This window comes from Aulonocara stuartgranti (assembly GCF_965226115.1).
Source record: "Aulonocara stuartgranti genome assembly, chromosome: 23".
NCBI classification, from domain to species: domain Eukaryota; kingdom Metazoa; phylum Chordata; class Actinopteri; order Cichliformes; family Cichlidae; genus Aulonocara; species Aulonocara stuartgranti.
Window position 1 is genome coordinate 17234074 of NC_138958.1, and position 19560 is coordinate 17253633.

At 43.9% G+C, this 19560-nt stretch overlaps 1 long non-coding RNA gene across 2 annotated transcripts; it reads left to right on the forward strand.

Annotated features, from left to right (window-relative positions):
* The first annotated feature begins 9964 nt into the window (after nucleotides 1–9964).
* On the forward strand, nucleotides 9965–18161 carry LOC309700695. 2 transcript variants are annotated; one of them, XR_014274714.1, is made up of 3 exons: nucleotides 9965–10510; nucleotides 11043–11170; nucleotides 18043–18161. It is a non-coding gene; the product is annotated as an uncharacterized lncRNA (long non-coding RNA). The 2 variants fall into 2 exon arrangements; XR_014274715.1 differs by lacking the exon at nucleotides 18043–18161 and having other exon boundaries at nucleotides 9965–10411; nucleotides 10483–10510; nucleotides 11043–11736.
* The last annotated feature ends 1399 nt before the right edge of the window (nucleotides 18162–19560 follow it).

Below are 19560 nucleotides of genomic sequence, written 5' to 3' on the forward strand. Positions count from 1 at the left end.
CAAAACACATGTGTGAGAAGGTGAAGCTGCAAGGAGTACAGATAATGAAAGGTGGACAATTTTAAATAACTGGGATCAACAATCCGACGCAACAGGTGGTACACAAGAGAGGTGAAGATCAGAGTGCAGATAGGGTGGGGATGGATGTTGGAGTGATTTGTGACAGAAAAATAGCAGCAAGAGTGTATTGGAAGTGTTGGGTCTGTGTTTCCACAAACCCCGCTAGTTTAGAGACTTATTCATCATGAAGAAAACAAGACATAACAGAACATCCTCAACTGGTTTTTCACTCGCTAACGAGGGAAGTTTTTGGTAAAGAACCAGCTCCTAACCTGTCTCATGCCCAAAATCCTTTCAAGAGCAGCTTCCCTCGCAGCTATTTATTGACAAACTGTTACAATAAACATCACAGCACAAGCACCTCCCTCTGTAAACCCCCCAATGGTTCTAAGACAAGGCACTATGTGTGTGTATGTGTAAGCACGTATATGCATGTGCAAGAATGTGTGTGTGTGTGTGTGTCATTTGAGAATGTGTGTGTGTGTGTGTGTGTGTGTGTGTGTGTGTGTGTGTGTGTGTGTGTGTGTGTGTGTGTGTGTGTGACCTCCTGCTCACCAAAAGGGTCATAAAAGCAGGAAGCTTACAACAGAAGAAACAGATCTGTCAGATAGGGTGTATCTACAATAAAACCTCCCCCAGCACAGAGTGGCTAGAGAGGTGGTCAGGATCAAAGGAATGTCTTGATCCCATAGATTGAACTCAGACATACAAATTTAAGAAGCCCAATGACAACATTTGACAATTAGACTTAACAGGAAGATTTACAAGACAGTAGTGAGACCTGCTTTGTTGTATAGTTTAGTGATGGTGCCACTGAGAAAAACACATGATTCTGAGGATTTCTGTTAGGCATAAACAGGACAACAGGATGAAAAATCAGTAAATCAGCTGAGAGGCAAGGTAGAGAGGGTCTTGACATGTACATAGGAGGGATAGTGGATGTATTCAAGAAAGTTGGAGCTACCAGGCAGATTCCGTTCTGAAGTAAGATATGAAGAGGGTGGTGTGATAGAAGAAGAAGAAGATGACGACAATATATCCTGTAAGTATAAATTATATTATATATATTGTATTTTTATGTAAAGTAATGCTTCCTTATGCGTGCATTGAGTTAAAGATTTTTTTTTTATTTCCCGAGAGAACAAGTGTGGGAACACTTGGCTTTAATTAAAAAAGGACTGTTGTTACATAACATAACTGAACCACATTCTAATGTGAGCAGTTTACATCGTGTCATTTCATAGTTTACCATCTCAAAACAGGAAAAAGATTGTAAAGACTACAGTTGTCACATCTTTGCTTAATTACAGCCCATAATAGGTGAACATACAACTGGTTTTTAGCAACACTGGATTTCTGGCTGATGGCCACATTTTGTACCTTCTTTTTTTTTTTAAAGCTTGCGATGTCTCAGCAGCTGCACTCAGACTACATGTTGGATCCTTGCCTGTTTCTGCTTCTGCACAAGCACTTAGACAGCAAATCTAGAGACATTTATATGCTGCACATGCTGAGAAAACCTGAAGATGTGACTACCTCGCATACTTGAATTCCTACATTCCTAACCAGTCAAATTAAACCATAATTCAGTCTAAAGGCCACCTAATATGAGTGCATTATCTTCCTAGCATTAAATAAGTTATTTAAGGACTGACTTAGAGACATAAAAATTTAAGGAAAAAACTGACCAAATATTCCACACATATGCCGTCTCAAAATTATAACTTCTGTGTTTTGCTTCAATTAAAGGAATAATTTGGGGTTGAGATCAGGAGTCTGCAGCACTGTCATGCTAACAGACAATAGTGTTCAGCTGTTACATACGAATTCCATTCAATCAAGTCTACATCTATATTGTTTAGTATAGTTGGAACTCCTGAACCTGACTCACCGTTACTGACCTGCATACAGTATATCTTGCAACAAAGGAATCAGAGGAAAACAATGCTACAGAATATCATGAAAGATTCAGATTAGGTGGTAAAACACCAGAAAACAGGGACACCACTGCAGCGCACTGAAGGCTGATTTATGGCTCTCAGTTGGTATCTGTTTGCATGGTGTGTGCAGTGAGAAGGCCAGAGAGTGTATAAAAGATAGTTGTAGGTACTGGATCTGCAATGTGAAACCAATGCAAGTCCTTTAAATGTGTATTCTACCCCAGCAGGGGATAGCAGCTGTTGAAATTAAAAGTCTGATTTCATAAAATTCTGTAGAAAATAATACATCAGGTTCCATGCACCTTGACACCAGTATAACCTTTATAACCATAAAGTCATCCCTACTTTCAAGTCTGACTCAATCCGACACTGTTCACTTTGGAAATTATGTCCGCTGTTAATATTTAGAAGGACAAAAAGAAGGGCACGCCTAAGATTGGGCATTTCTTGTGATTGACAGGTTGCTACCATATGGGCATGCAGTGTCCTTGGTTTTTCTGTCATATCCGCCCATCTCTCATCACATCTGGTTTCAAAACAGTGAGATGACATTGAAGAAGATGCTAAGCTTGAGGTTTTGTATCTGGGTCTTACTAGTGTAATAGTAGTGTCATGGGAGCAACATCTATCTTTCATGTACAATCGATGTCATTATACTGAGCCCAAATGCAAATTTGTGCAAAGATTTGCCACAGGTTAAAAGGCAAATACAACAGTATAGCATGTTCATCTGCAAAGGTGAATGCGGCACAAACACACTACCAAGCAGTACCATACTGTAGCATACACTAACATACAAAAAACATGGACATTTGACCAACTTATTGGCCCCCAGTGCAATATAGAATTACCTTTAAAATACTTTTACTGGTTCATAAGAGTCTCAATGGACTGACTTGCTGTTTCCAGTCCAGTCGGACCTCTCAGGTTTTCAGGTGCAGACTGTTCCCAGGATTAGAGTGGGCTGACTAAGACTAAGAGTGCTGAAAGTGATAAAGCTTACTGTGGCCCAAGTCTCTGAAAAAGGTTGTTTGATGAGAGATCAGACATGAGATCAATTAGATCTCTGCATAAATTTAAAAACACTAAAAACCTTTTAATTTACACATACCTACACTCAATAGATATATTTATTTTTGTCTGATTTTATTTTGTTTTGCTTGTTTTATTATATTTTGCTGTTTTCTCTGCCTTTAGGAATTGTAAACTTACATGGGCTTTTATGTTCTGAGTTAAGCACATTGAGTTTGCATGTGATGAAATGTATATATATAATTTATATAAAATATAATTTTATATAAATTAGATTCCCATTGCAAAGAGCAAATCATTGCTGCAGTTTACAGTTTCATTTCTACGATTTACAATTTCTTTTGTTTTTAGATCAACCTGATGAGTGAAGAAATGGGCAGCATATTAATCACTAATTACTTTTAGTCCCAAACTAAAGAAAATTTCATTTTAAATATTTATAAATTAATTTTCAATCCATCTAAAATACCCGGATAAAATGCTGGGAGTGCTGGTGCCTGAGTTAGACATATTTGAAACTATATTCAGTCCATTTTAGGAGAAAACAAATTTGAAAAAGAGAAATGACAGCGTGCGTCTGAGGGAGGAAATAGAGCATCCAGCCCAATACAATACAGCCATCAGAGGCTGGATGTATAATAACCTATAGAAATATGTTGGAAGTTAATATATTAGGTGTATTAGGTGTGAAGGTCATATGATGTTACAGAGCAGAAGTGGTCCCAGCTTGTCTGTCCTTTGGTCCAAACTCATTACCACATCAAGGTTTAACTCACCGTCTCTCACTCTGTCTTTCTTTGTTCGTCCCCTTGTGGTGACGCGTAAAAACTTCAATAGGCCCCTCCAGGATTACATCATCAATAATCCATTAGCATCCTTATGTTTCATCTCTTTCTCTCTCATTTTCCCTCAAACACACACACACACACACACACACACACACACACACACACACACACACACACACACACACACACTCAGACAATAAGCAGTTTGATGATGGCTGGTTGAATGGCTTTTGATAAAAACACAATTACGAAATGGGTGGAAACCATTTTTATTAATACTGATTCACTCTCTATTCACCCTGTAAACATGAAGAGAAGGACAGCTAAGATGCTACATTAAGAAACAGGTGGAAACAGGTATATGGTGTGTCATGTTATGAGACTTAATATAATGTAAGAAGAGCAAAGTGTTGTAGAAAAACCATAAACCCCACATCCAATATTACTGACATTCAACATGGATGTTCCTCGATGTTACATATGAAAAGCTGGCTCCATAATCCAGTGGTGACATAAACATAGATTGTTAAAATATCACGTTTTACATCAGTAATAAATGTGTTCGCATTTAAAAGAAAGTTTGATTTCTTTTGCAAATTTCCCCCCAAAATGAAAACTAGATAAATGTAAAGTAATTTTGTGCCATTTTGCGCTTACTGAATGACGTGGGCTTACGGTAAAGTGCACTCCAAAGAGTCTACTGTACATTTTGTTTAAACACATTATTTCATTAATCCAAATCACTCCTGCTCAGTATCATAGTACAGGTGCATCTTGTTAATCAAGCTAGACAGCCAGTATCTTCCTAAGTGTGTAAGGTCACTGCTGCTGCTGAAAGCTGGGTCTCCAGCTAAAACCCAACAGTTCTCAGTTGAGACTAGAGAGCGACCAGGAGTATGCTCACTAGTTTTTTCAAGCGCTAAGATCAATGAGACCTATGGAAAAAACCAAAAGAAATTTTTAACAGATATGATATTTGATTTTTATTGGGTAGATCCTACTATTGTTTAGATCACACCTCTAACACTGCAGGTAAAATCCCAATGTGAATTCTCTTGAGAACCAATCAAATATATCCGTATGTATTTGTATACTCCCTCAAAATTCCTTATCAGATCTCAACAAGCTCTCAGAGCTTCAAAACCACCTCTCAACATCACTTTTCACTTTTCTGTCATTCAAGCACACTTTGCCAGAAGACAAAAGGTGTGACAAATGCAGTGTTTTCCAAAGTTACAACTGTTTACGAGAACAAATTCTAAGAAGGAAAAAATACCAAACCAAAACCCATCCATCCACCCATCCATCAATTGCCTTCTGCTTATCTGATTCGAGGTTACTTGGAGGAGGGGGTTGGCATCCTGTCCCAGCTACTATGAGGTGACAAAACCCCCCAAAAATGTAAACATTTTGGTTCAACAACGGTACTTTTCTAGTTTCCCATTAGATCTGCTGTGAATATTTCAGTTCACAAGCTGAATCATAATTACGGTCAGAATTTCAATCTTATGGCTAAATAATGCACATTAACGCTTCCTTTCATAAATGCTTTCCATGCAGACACTGAAGCTGAATTGAAGCTTTATTACTACCCGCCCTCGGAATAAAAAGATGAAGCTTTCTTTATTTTGATGACCGTGTGTCATTGGCTGTAGCTGTAGCTTTACACCTGGCCTATTAATAAATCTATACAAATGGTAAGAGGCACTTCTCTCAAATCCTTTCACAGAGCAGAAAAAAATGCAGTCCCTGAGGAAAACAAGTGAAAAACACTCACTGTGAAACACTGTGTGCGTGCTTTACAGCAAGAAGGCAGAGAGCAAAATTAGAAACAGACACCCCATCAGTTAGATCTCGTCTGGAACTGAAGCACTGAGCCAATGACAGGTCAATTCATCTGCTGCGTCTCGACTTTCAGCAGCGGCAGTGCGGCTTCCTAGGAGCACTGACCTTTTCACACTTCAAAAAAAAAAAAAAAAAGCATGAGTGTGTGTGCAAATGTGTTTGTGCAGAAGGGAAGATGCACGTGCTGTGCGAGTAGATAAAGAAGGATGGAGCCTTTTGTGTGTATTCAAAGAACAAATTGAAGAAGAACAACAGAACGTGTATGTGTTTGCTTACAGGAAGAGCAGTGAGAACTTTACATATGAATACATTTGTGCGTGTGTCACCATTGCACTGAATGCTAATCAGTGACTCATAAAAACAAACACACATTAGAGGACCTTATCTTTCCCGGGCGTATTGTACAAAGCACACAGGTAGAAAACCACACAGATGATCCTGTGTCAGTCTAGTCCTCCTTTACCCTCGTCTCGAGCCTTGGTGCACTTGATCAGCTTGACAGTCCTGTCTTCGCATGTTGCCGTGTGCCTTTTGCATCAGCTTCGTGCTTCTAACAAGAGAAGGGCTGCAGGTTATAAAACATATTCTGGGATGGATGTCAAGTGCCTCACCTTGAATGTTTATGAAAGGGAATGAGCATTTGATCATTTATATCACAGTTTCATGCAAATAGAGGTCATCAGGTCAAATGTATAAATTCTCAAAAACATAAGTGCTTTACCAGGATTTTAAAAAGAAAAACATTCTAAATCATTAAGACCGATGATTATATTTCAGATGTTTTGGTTATCAAAGAAACTGTAGTTCAATACTGAAACAAAAACTCTGAGCAGCTTCATACACTGGAAGCTTTTCTCTATCTGTAAACAAGGAAGCCAAGCTGGACACCACTGAGCTTTGTTACTATCTTAACCAGAATGCCAGTAAAAGGACCAGACCAAGCATTGTCTCCCAATCCTTCATTTGGAACAAGAGAACACTATACAGATCTACACTGGGAATGGTCTGGTTACCTCTGATAAGAGTTCTCAGCCATCTTTATGTTTGCTTCTCTTTTGGCAGGTAAGGCATTTTGGGCTACTGGACTATTTCATTGTTGCTTGAGAAAGGACCAACATGTTTTTTCATGACAACACTGGTTCTTGTAAATCCATTTGGTCCATATATTTGATTCTCTGTGCCCTAATTTGGCTAATCTGTGTGAGTTATGTGTACAATAACATCTCCATTTGAGTCTGCCTTTGCAAAAGTTGTGTGAGTTTTAGAGATGATTTAGTGATTAATGTTCTGTTACTAAATGTCTACAACTAAATAACACTTTTTAACTTTAGAGGTTCTACAGAAAAATTAAAATGTGCTTCTCATATATTCATTCACTTACACACACACACACAGAAAGTGCAGCTGAAGGCATGAAAAACACATAACATTCAGTAGCTTGCTTGTGGTTACTTTGACACGTGTAGGGTATGGGGATAAAAAAACCCTAAAAACCTAAAAATCCCAATTTATGGTCAACCCACCTTAGCAATGGTCAGCCCTAATATTCAGTGGACTGAAATGATAGGATTGCAGTGGAGGTAAGATGATGCAACTCCTCTTCTTCTTATTACCATTTTAGACAGACCTCTTACAGTCTGATTCACTTTGGCACTCTCAAGCCAGCAGCTCCATCCATCCATCCTGCTGCTTATCTCAATTCGGGTTGTGGAGGCATCAGTCTCAGCAGAGAAGCCCAGACTTCCCTGATCCAACCAGTTCTTCCAGCTCATCTGGGGAAACACTGAGACATTCCCAAGCCAAAGATGTACTCTCCAAAGAGACTTGGATCTGCCCTGGGGCATCCTCCCAGTAGGACGTGCCCATAATACCTCACCTAGGAGGCGTCCAGGAGGCATCGTCATCAGATGTCTGTACCACCTTAAAAGGCTCCTTTTATATAGAGTAGTAGCTCTACTCTCAGTTCCTTTCAAATGACCGAGCTCCTTACCCTATTTAAAAGGGAGAGCCCAGCCAGCACCCATGTCAAGCAAAAGTTAAGATAGCTTTGCTTTGACAGTGGTACAGCTTGAACCAAACCCTTCTGTATCCTATATCCAGCACGTCTACTTCTAGCATGTCCATCCGGTACTCTCAAGAATAAATAAAAGAAGCATCATTTAAAAATCCATTAGCAAGCACTGAAGTGGTCTCAACTTATAACTTTATTAAGAAAGAATGATAGATTTGTAAGGACACAAAGGACCTTCTGAGTAAGCTGTCTCGCTATAATGCTTTCTTTGAAACTGCAGAACCTCATTGCATTGCAGTACCATAATGTGCAAAGGGGTCAAAAATCACACCACACTGGTTGGTCCGTTTTTTAAAAAAGTGCACACAAAGCGCTTTACACAAATTGCCTCATTCGTCCATTCATACAGCATTTTTTTCATGCTTTTTCTATGTAAAAGCTTGCTATCTAACATTCACACACATTGATACTCCGCTGCCGTATTGGAGAGCACCTTGGGGTTAGTATCTTGCCCAAGAAGCAACAGCTCAAGGTGGCAGCAGTACAGGTTCTGGATTTAGGGAGGCACTGAGCACCAAGGATCACAATATTAAAAACATTCCTTATATTTCTAATTTTGTTATTTTGTCCAGTTACTGTTTTGCATCTGAAAAATTGCCATAATTCCTAAACAAATACAACTATATTCTTGATACATGTTTTTTTTAACATGGGAAAAATTTAAAAATAAATAAATAATAATAGTAAAGTAAAATATATATATTAAAAAGTGTCATTGTCCAAAAACGTATGCAGTTACTGTAGGCATCATCAAATATACAGTAGACTTTGTGGCAGTACATTTGAATTAAATCTCTTTCCTGGTAAGCTGCTGCTGTCCTTTGTTGAAACGGAGATCCTTGGTGGATTTTAGTCATTTTTCAGAGGATTCTTATTGAAATCACACAGTGAGCGGCTTAAGGTCCTATAACCTGCAGTAAATACCCAGCAGGCAAGCTTGCACAGCATGTGCTGTATTCACTCTGCACAACTAGCTTATGTAAATAGATATCTGGTTAGCTCTAGACACAGTGTTACCTCAGGGGGAGAGCATCCTTCTCTCCATCCTTCATCCCCCTTTTTCCAATTTATTGCTCTCAACAAATATCTTTTTTCAGAAATTGTCACAAATATGAAGCTAGATGATAAACAGCTACCTGTTCAGTATCACTTCAAATGTAGCTACACTGTATACAGGTATCTGCAGAGCAAGAAAAAATGGCATGTTTGCAGTAAAGTTGAATAAGAGATCTGCTGAAATGGATGGAAATGGATATGTTGTGTTTTGCAATTCCCTCTGAGCTATGAGCTTATCATGAAGAACATGCCAAAACAAGTTTATATGCACGTACACACATACTGTTACAATTCTTGCTTATCATTACTATGGTAAAACATGTAAATAACATTAGCTTCTCTCTTCCTTTGATGTCCTCTGTAGTGAGTAAACAGCTAGGTCCCAGCAGTGATTCTCACCTGTTTAAGGGCTCAGAAGTACCTGGAAGCTACAGTCATTCTGCTTAATTTGAGACTGCGATCAACAGTCATTTCTGAATCTCCAGAATCTCTTCCTGTGAGGCTCCAGTAGACGGTCCTGTGTCATCGTTTTCAGCTCATCGCTTCAGCTGAAAAATTCATTTAAAAGCACAGATGAAACAGTACAAAAAAAAAAATATTCAGAGACTTGAAATAAAGGACAAAAGCGCTCTGAGTGACAGTGCAAGAGAAAAATAGGACCGTGTCCTAATTAAGTCTTCAGCCCAGATGAATTCATTGAGCCTTATTAGAGGGACCCGTAGAGACAATATCCTCTTCAGTCCTGGGAGAAATCTGGAAGTTGCCACTAGCAGAACACAATGAATTGATTTAGGAACTTTGCTATGACAGCACTTCACAATTTGAGGGTGAATTTTCTGTGTGGTGACCACCTGACCTGTCTGCCATATGGTTGGAGTTAAATGTGGTATCGCCTGAACCAAATCAAACACAAACAAGCTGGAAATTAAATCTATTCCGGCACAGGCAGGTGTGTAGTGTTTTGCCTCTACTGGCAGGATTTAAATTGGTTTAACTGGCTTGATCACTCAGCTGGATAAAAAGAAACTTCTATATTATACACTTGTTCATCAGTTCATACATTTTCTTCAGCTTTGGTGACCATGATATCTGAAATGTTCTCTACTTTTAGATTTACGACAGAACTGACAAGTTGGTCTGAAGCACGCCATTCTTTGTCACTGCCTATGTAGCCAGATGGGCTACTCGCCTTCCGTTGTTTTTCTTCTCTCATTCTCTCTCTCTCTCGCTCGCTCTACCACCCTCGCTCTCTTTCCACTGCACTCGCTCCTTGTATCAGGTGATCGGGTTAATTGGGAACCCACCTGCACATTGATTGCAGGGTGGCGCTAGCCTGTATAAAGCTAAGCCGATGTCTTGTTGGATTAATTCCTCCCGAGCTTCTGGTACGATACAGCAGTAAATGCTGGCGTACTGCGACGGACTGATCAGCAAGAGCCGATTATACGACAGCTACAGGTATGCTCTCGCTTAACCTTGGATTCCCTCCGAATACTGGAATTGGTGTTAATATCCTTTTCCGGCCTGTTGTAGCGCAGCAGTCTGTTTAATTCTGCCATTGCGGAGAGAGGTGTTCGTGGTATCTCCACCAATGAGAGTATAGTGCCTCCGGTCCTGGGGTAAGCTGTTAGAACTACTTTTATTAGCATTCATAGCTATAAGAGTTTAAGGTTACACTTATCTGTTTCAGGGTTCACTGCTGTACTCACCTCTCCATGGTAAATTGTCCAACCTAAATTGGAAGAGTGGACTGCCTTCTCAGTTGCTGTTGTGAACTCCTCCTTGGTGGAGTCTGCTGTCTTGTCTCGTTTTGTCTTATCTTGTTTTTATTAAGTAGGCTTACCTTTTTTTGGGTTCGCCTGGTGTTCTATTTTACCCTGGACTGTTGCTCGTACCCACACTTCTATGATCGGGCTGAAGTGATTCTCTGCCCGAGTGTCGTGCTGGGACTCTAAATCGCCTGGGTGGCCGGTCTCAGCCGGTGGGGAGCCAGACCGGCCTACGCCTGAGGAATAATTATTACCAGCACGAGTGGTAGTTTGACCCGTGGGGAATAAGCCTTTCCCGTGTGTGTGTGTGTGTGTGTGTGTGTGTGTGTGTGTGTGTGTGTGTGTGTGTGTGTGTGTGTGTGTGTGTGATTTCTTTTATTAAAGTTATTAAAGTGTGTTTTAGTCTTTTTATGATTTGTAGCGAGCCTGACGCTCAGTGTCCTTTTATTCTTTTAACATACTTTTCTGTGTTTTATTTCAGTGAAGGAGGACGAGCCAGTGGCCCTGGGACCTCAGGTGGTGGGTCGTTTTCACACTTTCTTTTGTACAGCACTGGGTGGTCTGCAGTGATTCTTTTGGTGTGATTTTCTTTTGGTTCCACGGCTGCTGGTAAGTCCAAGTTCCACGATTGTTTATTTTTACTGTAGGACACTGTCAATAATGACGCTACATCTTGACTTTTAATATTTTATTCATAAAATATTATTTATAATATTTTATTTATTTCTATAAATAAAACTGTTTTAATATTGGAAGCCAACCTGCCTCAGTGTGCATCCTTGAATCTGTGCGGTCTTCTTTTATTCCTTTTATTTATTTTTCTTAAATATATTTCCTGGGGGTGTAATTCCCCTAGGTGGCGTTGTCAAGTTTATTTATTTTGTTCATAACCCCGCCGACCACTTGGTCACATACTTGGCGTTGTCGACAGAATGCACGTTTGAGGTAGATGTTTGGTTTTGTAAATTGTTTTATTTTTTTGCAACGAGTCTAGTTCACCTGTTTGAAGGCTCTATTTGTTTTAGAGTGTGATTATAGACAAGACAGCAGTATCCAGGTAGAAGGAAGAGTAATAGGATTTTAGCACCTTGCTGATTTAATTTTCTCTTTTTTTTGGGTCAAAATTTATTATGGAGGAAGAATTGCAGCAACTTAGAGACTTGGTAGCGCAGTTAAGGGCAGATAATGAGCAATTGCGCCGGGATGGGGGCGCTGTGCTCGAGTCTGGTGGCGGGGCCACGTCGTCCTCTTTCGTACCAGCTGGTTGCATACCAAATGTTGGTAGCCAGGCCGCCGTTACAGAGCGTCTGGTGGTGGTGCCTAGGGACCGTAAATGTCCCATGTTCAATGGTAGAACAGGCATCAATATAGCTGAATGGGTCGAAGAGGTTCAAGCATGCATGCGTGCCCGGCACCTGTCTGTTGCTGATCAAGCTTTCTTTATTTTTGACCATTTAGAGGGAGAAGCAAGGGAGGAGATCAAATTTCGCCCTAATTTAGAGCGAGGGGATCCTGCTCGGGTGTTGACCATTTTAAAGGAACTGTATGGCAATGCGCAGTCCTATGTCACTCTGCAGCAGGCTTTCTTTTCGAGGAGACAACGGGAGGAAGAGACTTTGCAGGAGTTTTCCTTAGCGCTAATGGCTCTGATGGAGCAAGTAAAACAAAGTGCACCTGATGGTATGCGTAACGCAGAGGTGCTGCTCCGAGACCAATTTGTAGAACATGTTGTTGATAGTGGTCTCCGCAGAGAGCTTAAACAATACGTTCGCCGTGTGCCCACTGCCACCTTGTTAGAGGTGCGCGGGGAAGCAATTAGATGGGAAAGAGAAGGGTTTTCAGGCGGTGTTCGCGACCGTGGCTATTCTCAACCATCGGCATATGGTTTTCAGTGTGGAGTGCACACTAGCCCTAGGTTCGCTCCTGTTGGTACACCCGAGTCCGAGTGGCGTGAGCTAAAGGAACTCCTAAAGCGCCAACAAGAGCAGTTAAATCGGCTCACTGAGACAGTGGCTTCTTTACAGAACCCCCGAAGAAGTGTTCGGCCTTCACGGGCTGGCTCGGTGATTTGTCGCCGGTGTCAGCAGCCAGGACACTTTGCTAGGGAGTGCACTGGGGAGCGGGCTTCACGCCGCCCTAGAGCAGGTTCTGATTCAGGCCCTCCTTATGCCGCAGTTGGCAATCATCTTCCCGCTACCCAGTCGGAAAACTAACGCCATCTGTGCTGCAGAGTCACAGTTCAGGTGGGGAGTTCACTGGCTCACAGAAAGATAGGATTGGCAGGCTAATTTCATCGTGTCCAAAGATGGATGTGCTTATTAGTGGGGTAACTGTCCCTTGTTTGGTGGATACTGGGTCCATGGTTTCCACCATCACAGAAAGTTTCTTTTTGGCACATTTTGCCCCTTGGGGACAAGAACGCCTTCAGTCATGTCATTGGCTACAGCTTCGGGCTGCCAATGGGCTTGCCATCCCTTACATTGGCTATTTGGAGCTCAGTGTACTCCTGTGTGGCAAGGAAATGCCCTCTTGTGGAATCCTTATAGTGAAGGACCCTCCTGGGGCTACGCCCTCTGTCCCTGGCATCTTAGGAATGAACGTAATCCGCCGCTGTTATCAAGAACTGTTTGGGGCTTTCGGTGGCTCCTTGTTTAATTCTCCTTCTGTGTCACAGGCACCGAGACCAGTTTTGGAGGCCTTACATCAGTGTCACCAGTCTGCAGCCCAAGCCCCAGAGGACCCTGTCGGTACCGTTAAGGTACAGGGCCCGCGGGCCGTGCGGATACCTGGTGGTGTTATGCAGCTGGTGGCCACTACTTGTTCTCAGCAGTTGTCAGGTCAGGCTGTGCTTTTTGAACCTTCTGAGTCCGGGTTGCCAGTTGGGTTGCTGGCCTCTCCATGTTTGGTTCAGGTGCATAAGGGCGTTGCCTACATCCCAGTCACCAATGTAGGGACAGCGGAAGCTGTTCTCCACCCGCGGACCCGTTTGGGAGTGATAAGCAAAGCTACTGTTGTTAGCCTCCCTGCCGGTGTTAGCGAGGAACACTCTTTTCCCGTTACCGTTTCCTCCCATACAACCAGCAGCCCTGCTCAAGAGATGGTGGATACGATTGACCTGTCTGCTCTCGCTGAGTCAGAGCAACACGAGGTACGGTTACTTTTGCGGAAGTACCGCTCTGTTTTCTCCACTTATGAGGGAGACTTGGGCTGCACAAACCTCATTTCGCACGACATACCGCTACTCGATGACGCACCTGTCCGGCAGAGGTACAGGCGAATTCCTCCTTCTGATTATGAGGCTGTCAGGGCTCATATCAACCAGCTACTGGAGGCCCAGGTAATTAGGGAAAGTAGCAGCCCTTATGCCTCTCCCATCGTGTTGGTCCGCAAGAAGGATGGAAGCCTCCGGCTGTGCGTTGACTATCGTTTGCTGAATAGCAAAACAAGGAAGGACGCCTTCCCCTTACCTCGCATCGAGGAAAGTCTGGATGCCCTAGCTGGCGCACGCTGGTTTTCTACCATCGACCTGGCCAGCGGGTACAACCAGGTGCCAGTTTCTGAGCAGGATAAGCCCAAGACCGCTTTTTGCACGCCGTTTGGCCTGTTCGAGTGGAATCGTATGCCATTCGGGCTGTGCAATGCTCCTGGTACCTTTCAGCGCCTAATGCAGAGGATGTTCGGGGATCAGCAGTGCCAGTCATTACTGCTGTACCTAGACGACATCATTGTGTTCTCCTCGTCTGTCTCTCAGCACCTGCAACGGCTAGAGATGGTGATGGCAAGGCTGCAGCAACAGGGGCTCAAGGCTAAGTTAGAAAAGTGTGCCTTTTTCCAGCAGAAGGTTTACTACTTGGGCCATGTAATCTCCTGTGAGGGTGTCTCGACCGATCCAGCCAAGGTTGACGCAGTAGCCAAATGGCAGTGTCCTCGTTCCGTGTCAGAGTTGCGATCCTTTTTGGGTTTCGCCAGCTATTACCGGCGCTTTGTGGAGGGGTTTGCCGCATTGGCGGCTCCCCTGCATCAAGTGGTGGCTAAATCGGCTGGCACAAAGACAAAGAAGGGCTCGGGACAGAGTTTGAGTGCTATGTGGACCCCTCAGTGTGAGGAGAGCTTTGAGGCCCTGAAAGCAAAGCTTGTGTCTGCACCTGTGCTAGCATATGCTGACTTTACGCGCCCATTTATCTTGGAGATTGACGCCAGCCACAGTGGTTTAGGTGCAGTTCTCTCCCAAGATGTAGAAGGTGTCGTTAGGCCAGTGGCTTATGCTAGTCGAGGTCTTCGGCCACATGAGCGCAATATGGACAATTACAGCTCCATGAAGCTGGAGTTTCTTGCACTCAAGTGGGCCATGGCCGAGAAGTTCCGGGAGTACCTGCTGGGGCAGAAGTGTGTGGTTTACACCGATAACAATCCACTCAGTTACCTCTCTTCAGCTAAGCTGGGTGCCACCGAGCAGAGGTGGGCCTCCCAGCTGGCGGCATTCGATTTTGAGATCAAGTATCGCTCAGGCCGCAGTAATAGGAATGCTGATGCTCTCTCTCGACAGTATGAGACGAGCTCCAGCTTGGCCGAGGGTGTGTTGCCTGGGACTTGTGTCCCGACTTCACTTCGGCAGGCTCAGTGTCCAGCCGTTTTGCCCTCCGTTACTCAGTTGGAGATTGGGGCCTTTCCATCTCACTCCCTGGAGGATATTCGTGCTTTGCAGGAGGCTGACCCCCTCCTCAAGGATTTCTTGGTACACTGGAGGAGGCACACCCTGCCCTCTTCGGAGGAAAGGAATCAGCTCCCCAAACCAGTCATGGTTCTGCTGCGTCAGTGGGATCGTCTGGTGGAGAAGGATGGCATCCTTTATCGCCGTATTTTGCGTCCAGGTGGAGGTGAGGAAGCCCTCCAACTTGTTCTCCCAGAGGCTCTGAAGCCTGAGACCTTGAGGCAGCTGCACCAGGACCATGGGCACCAAGGTATTGAGCGCACCACTGAACTGGTCAGGCAGCGTTGCTATTGGCCCGGGATGTCCTCTGACATCAAGCAATGGGTTCAGCGTTGTGAACGCTGTCAGGTCGCAAAGGACTCAGAGTTGGGGCCTCATAGTTATATGGGTCACCTGTTGGCGTCTAGGCCAAATGAAATCCTGGCCATAGACTTCACGGTGTTGGAACCTTCCCGTAGTGGAGTTGAAAACGTCTTGGTTATGACTGACGTTTTTAGCAAATACACTGTTGCAGTCCCTACCCGGGACCAGCGGGCCTCTACTGTGGCCCAGGCCCTGTTAACAGAGTGGTTTTTTAAGTTTGGCGTTCCAAGCCGCCTCCACTCTGACCAGGGTAGAAATTTTGAGAGTTTGGTGATGCAACAGTTATGCGAATTGTATCGGGTAGCCAAGTCCCGTACAACCCCTTACCACCCAGCGGGTAATGGGCAGTGCGAACGGTTTAACCGAACCCTCCATAACCTCCTCCGGACTCTGCCATCATCTCAGAAACGCGACTGGGCTGCATGCTTACCGCATGTGCTCTTTTGCTATAATAGCACGCCACATCAGGGCACCGGAGAGTCACCGTTTCTCTTGATGTTTGGCAGGGATCCTAGGCTGCCTATTGATTTCCTTCTAGGCCGCGTTCAGGACCCAGTGCCTGGAGAGGTACAGGACTGGGTGGCCGAGCACCAAGCCAGGTTAATGGTGGCTTTTGAGGGAGCTCGGGCACGGTTGTCGCTGGCCGCTGACCGCCGTAAGGAACGGCATGACCAGAGAGTCCACCCTGTTCCTTTAAAGGTCGGTCAGCTGGTGTATCTTCGAGATCATAGCACCCGGGGCCGGCACAAGATCCAGGACCTTTGGAGCTCTGTGGTCTATCAGGTGTTGAGGGCACCCCAAGAGAACGGGGCTGTTTATACCATTGCCCCCGTGGGAGACTTGGAGAAGGTTCGACATGTCCATCGTGACATGTTAAAGGCACAGGTCAGCATAGGGCCACCTACACCTGGTCCACCGGTTCCACCCCCACCTGTACCCGCTGACTCAGAGCAGACCTCTCTGAGTGACGACGAGTTGTGGCTCCTTGTCCCTGAGGTACCCTCACACCCTGTCGCACCTGTGGTGTCACTTCCCGATGCCTCTAGAGTTCCATCGGTGGAGCTCAGGTCTACTCCCAGTGTGATTGTAGCACCCTCGACCTCTGCTCCCCCAGGTTCTTCCTCAGGCTCTGTTGAACAGTCTGAGGTGAGTGGGCCACATTTGCGGAGAACAGCACGTTCAACAGCTGGTCATCACTCAAATGTTTATCACTTGCCACGTCCTGTTGAATCTGCGTCAGTTGCTAATGCTCAGCTTGCCATATTCAGGCCATGGTGTTAGGTTCCTTGAGTTATTGTCGGGGCGCCAATACAAAAAAAGGGGGGTAGATGTAGCCAGATGGGCTACTCGCCTTCCGTTGTTTTTCTTCTCTCATTCTCTCTCTCTCTCGCTCGCTCTACCACCCTTGCTCTCTTTCCACTGCACTCGCTCCTTGTATCAGGTGATCGGGTTAATTGGGAACCCACCTGCACATTGATTGCAGGGTGGCGCTAGCCTGTATAAAGCTAAGCCGATGTCTTGTTGGATTAATTCCTCCCGAGCTTCTGGTACGATACAGCAGTAAATGCTGGCGTACTGCGACGGACTGATCAGCAAGAGCCGATTATACGACAGCTACAGGTATGCTCTCGCTTAACCTTGGATTCCCTCCGAATACTGGAATTGGTGTTAATATCCTTTTCCGGCCTGTTGTAGCGCAGCAGTCTGTTTAATTCTGCCATTGCGGAGAGAGGTGTTCGTGGTATCTCCACCAATGAGAGTATAGTGCCTCCGGTCCTGGGGTAAGCTGTTAGAACTACTTTTATTAGCATTCATAGCTATAAGAGTTTAAGGTTACACTTATCTGTTTCAGGGTTCACTGCTGTACTCACCTCTCCATGGTAAATTGTCCAACCTAAATTGGAAGAGTGGACTGCCTTCTCAGTTGCTGTTGTGAACTCCTCCTTGGTGGAGTCTGCTGTCTTGTCTCGTTTTGTCTTATCTTGTTTTTATTAAGTAGGCTTACCTTTTTTTGGGTTCGCCTGGTGTTCTATTTTACCCTGGACTGTTGCTCGTACCCACACTTCTATGATCGGGCTGAAGTGATTCTCTGCCCGAGTGTCGTGCTGGGACTCTAAATCGCCTGGGTGGCCGGTCTCAGCCGGTGGGGAGCCAGACCGGCCTACGCCTGAGGAATAATTATTACCAGCACGAGTGGTAGTTTGACCCGTGGGGAATAAGCCTTTCCCGTGTGTGTGTGTGTGTGTGTGTGTGTGTGTGTGTGTGTGTGTGTGTGTGTGTGTGTGTGTGTGTGTGTGTGTGTGATTTCTTTTATTAAAGTGTGTTTTAGTCTTTTTATGATTTGTAGCGAGCCTGACGCTCAGTGTCCTTTTATTCTTTTAACATACTTTTCTGTGTTTTATTTCAGTGAAGGAGGACGAGCCAGTGGCCCTGGGACCTCAGGTGGTGGGTCGTTTTCACACTTTCTTTTGTACAGCACTGGGTGGTCTGCAGTGATTCTTTTGGTGTGATTTTCTTTTGGTTCCACAGCTGCTGGTAAGTCCAAGTTCCACGATTGTTTATTTTTACTGTAGGACACTGTCAATAATGACGATACATCTTGACTTTTAATATTTTATTTATAAAATATTATTTATAATATTTTATTTATTTCTATAAATAAAACTGTTTTAATATTGGAAGCCAACCTGCCTCAGTGTGCATCCTTGAATCTGTGCGGTCTTCTTTTATTCCTTTTATTTATTTTTCTTAAATATATTTCCTGGGGGTGTAATTCCCCTAGGTGGCGTTGTCAAGTTTATTTATTTTGTTCATAACCCCGCCGACCACTTGGTCACACCTACAAAAACAAAGGGCTACGATAACACAACACAAAAATCCCATCTACAGCTGTCAAAGAGAGTCTTTTGATGACTGCCTTTGGTCTAAAAGGTCCATGAATAACAAAGCATTGAACCATCTTTCATATAAACTTTCATCTGATAAAAACTGCCAGTTTCCATTAAATGTTTGAGTTTTTAAGAGCCAAAAGCAACAATGTTCAGCAGCATTAAGCAGAAATGTGGAAGCTTTTTCTGTGATAGAGGATAGAGGACTGTACTGGTTATCTGACATACGGCACACTTTTAGGCCAATGGACCTGTATGACTGGTGCACCTGCTGGACAAACACTGACAGCAGTTCATTCATTCATGTTCATTATGGACAACACGATGCCCAATCAATTCTCTTGGCGACCTGGGGTTTACAGACGTGTGTGTGTGTGTGTGTGTGTGTGTGTGCTTCATATTCCCAAAACTCCTAATCCTCCTGCCTGGAACACACCCAGATTTCTGTAAAAGTTAGGCAAAGGTTTGGGTCACAGTTCAATAAGACAAACTTTGAGTGAAAACGAAAACTTCTCTCACAGCATGGAACTCCTTTATATGAAACACGTCCAATTTCCACACCTTCACATTTCACTGAGGAATTTCAATGTCAAACTGCTCTCTCTTTCTGGTTGTGTCTCCACTATGAAATCCGTTTGTAGAATGAAATGTATTTCTCTCATATCCATGCAGAGTACGGAATATTCCCATGAAGAATTCTTTCCCAATTGCAGCATTTAGGTAGACTGAGCTGAATAGTATTTATCTGCTCTGATGGTAGCTTAGCCTCTGCAGACCCTTAAAACTCCAACTGCAGCCCCCACCAACTTCTTCTGGCATGCCTTTTTTTTTTTTGTTTGTTTCATCCCTAAATGGCCAGGAAGAGTTACTTTGAAGTGAAGGTAAAGGCAAATATAAAAAGAGTGAGTGTCCTCCATGAAGAGGTGGCTTTTGGTTGTGGCTATTCCCCAGCCTCGCCTTGCCTCCGGCCTGCATGACACCACCTCCAGTTGCTAGCTGGCAGACTGGCGCATCACACTTATCCAGACTAGACAGAT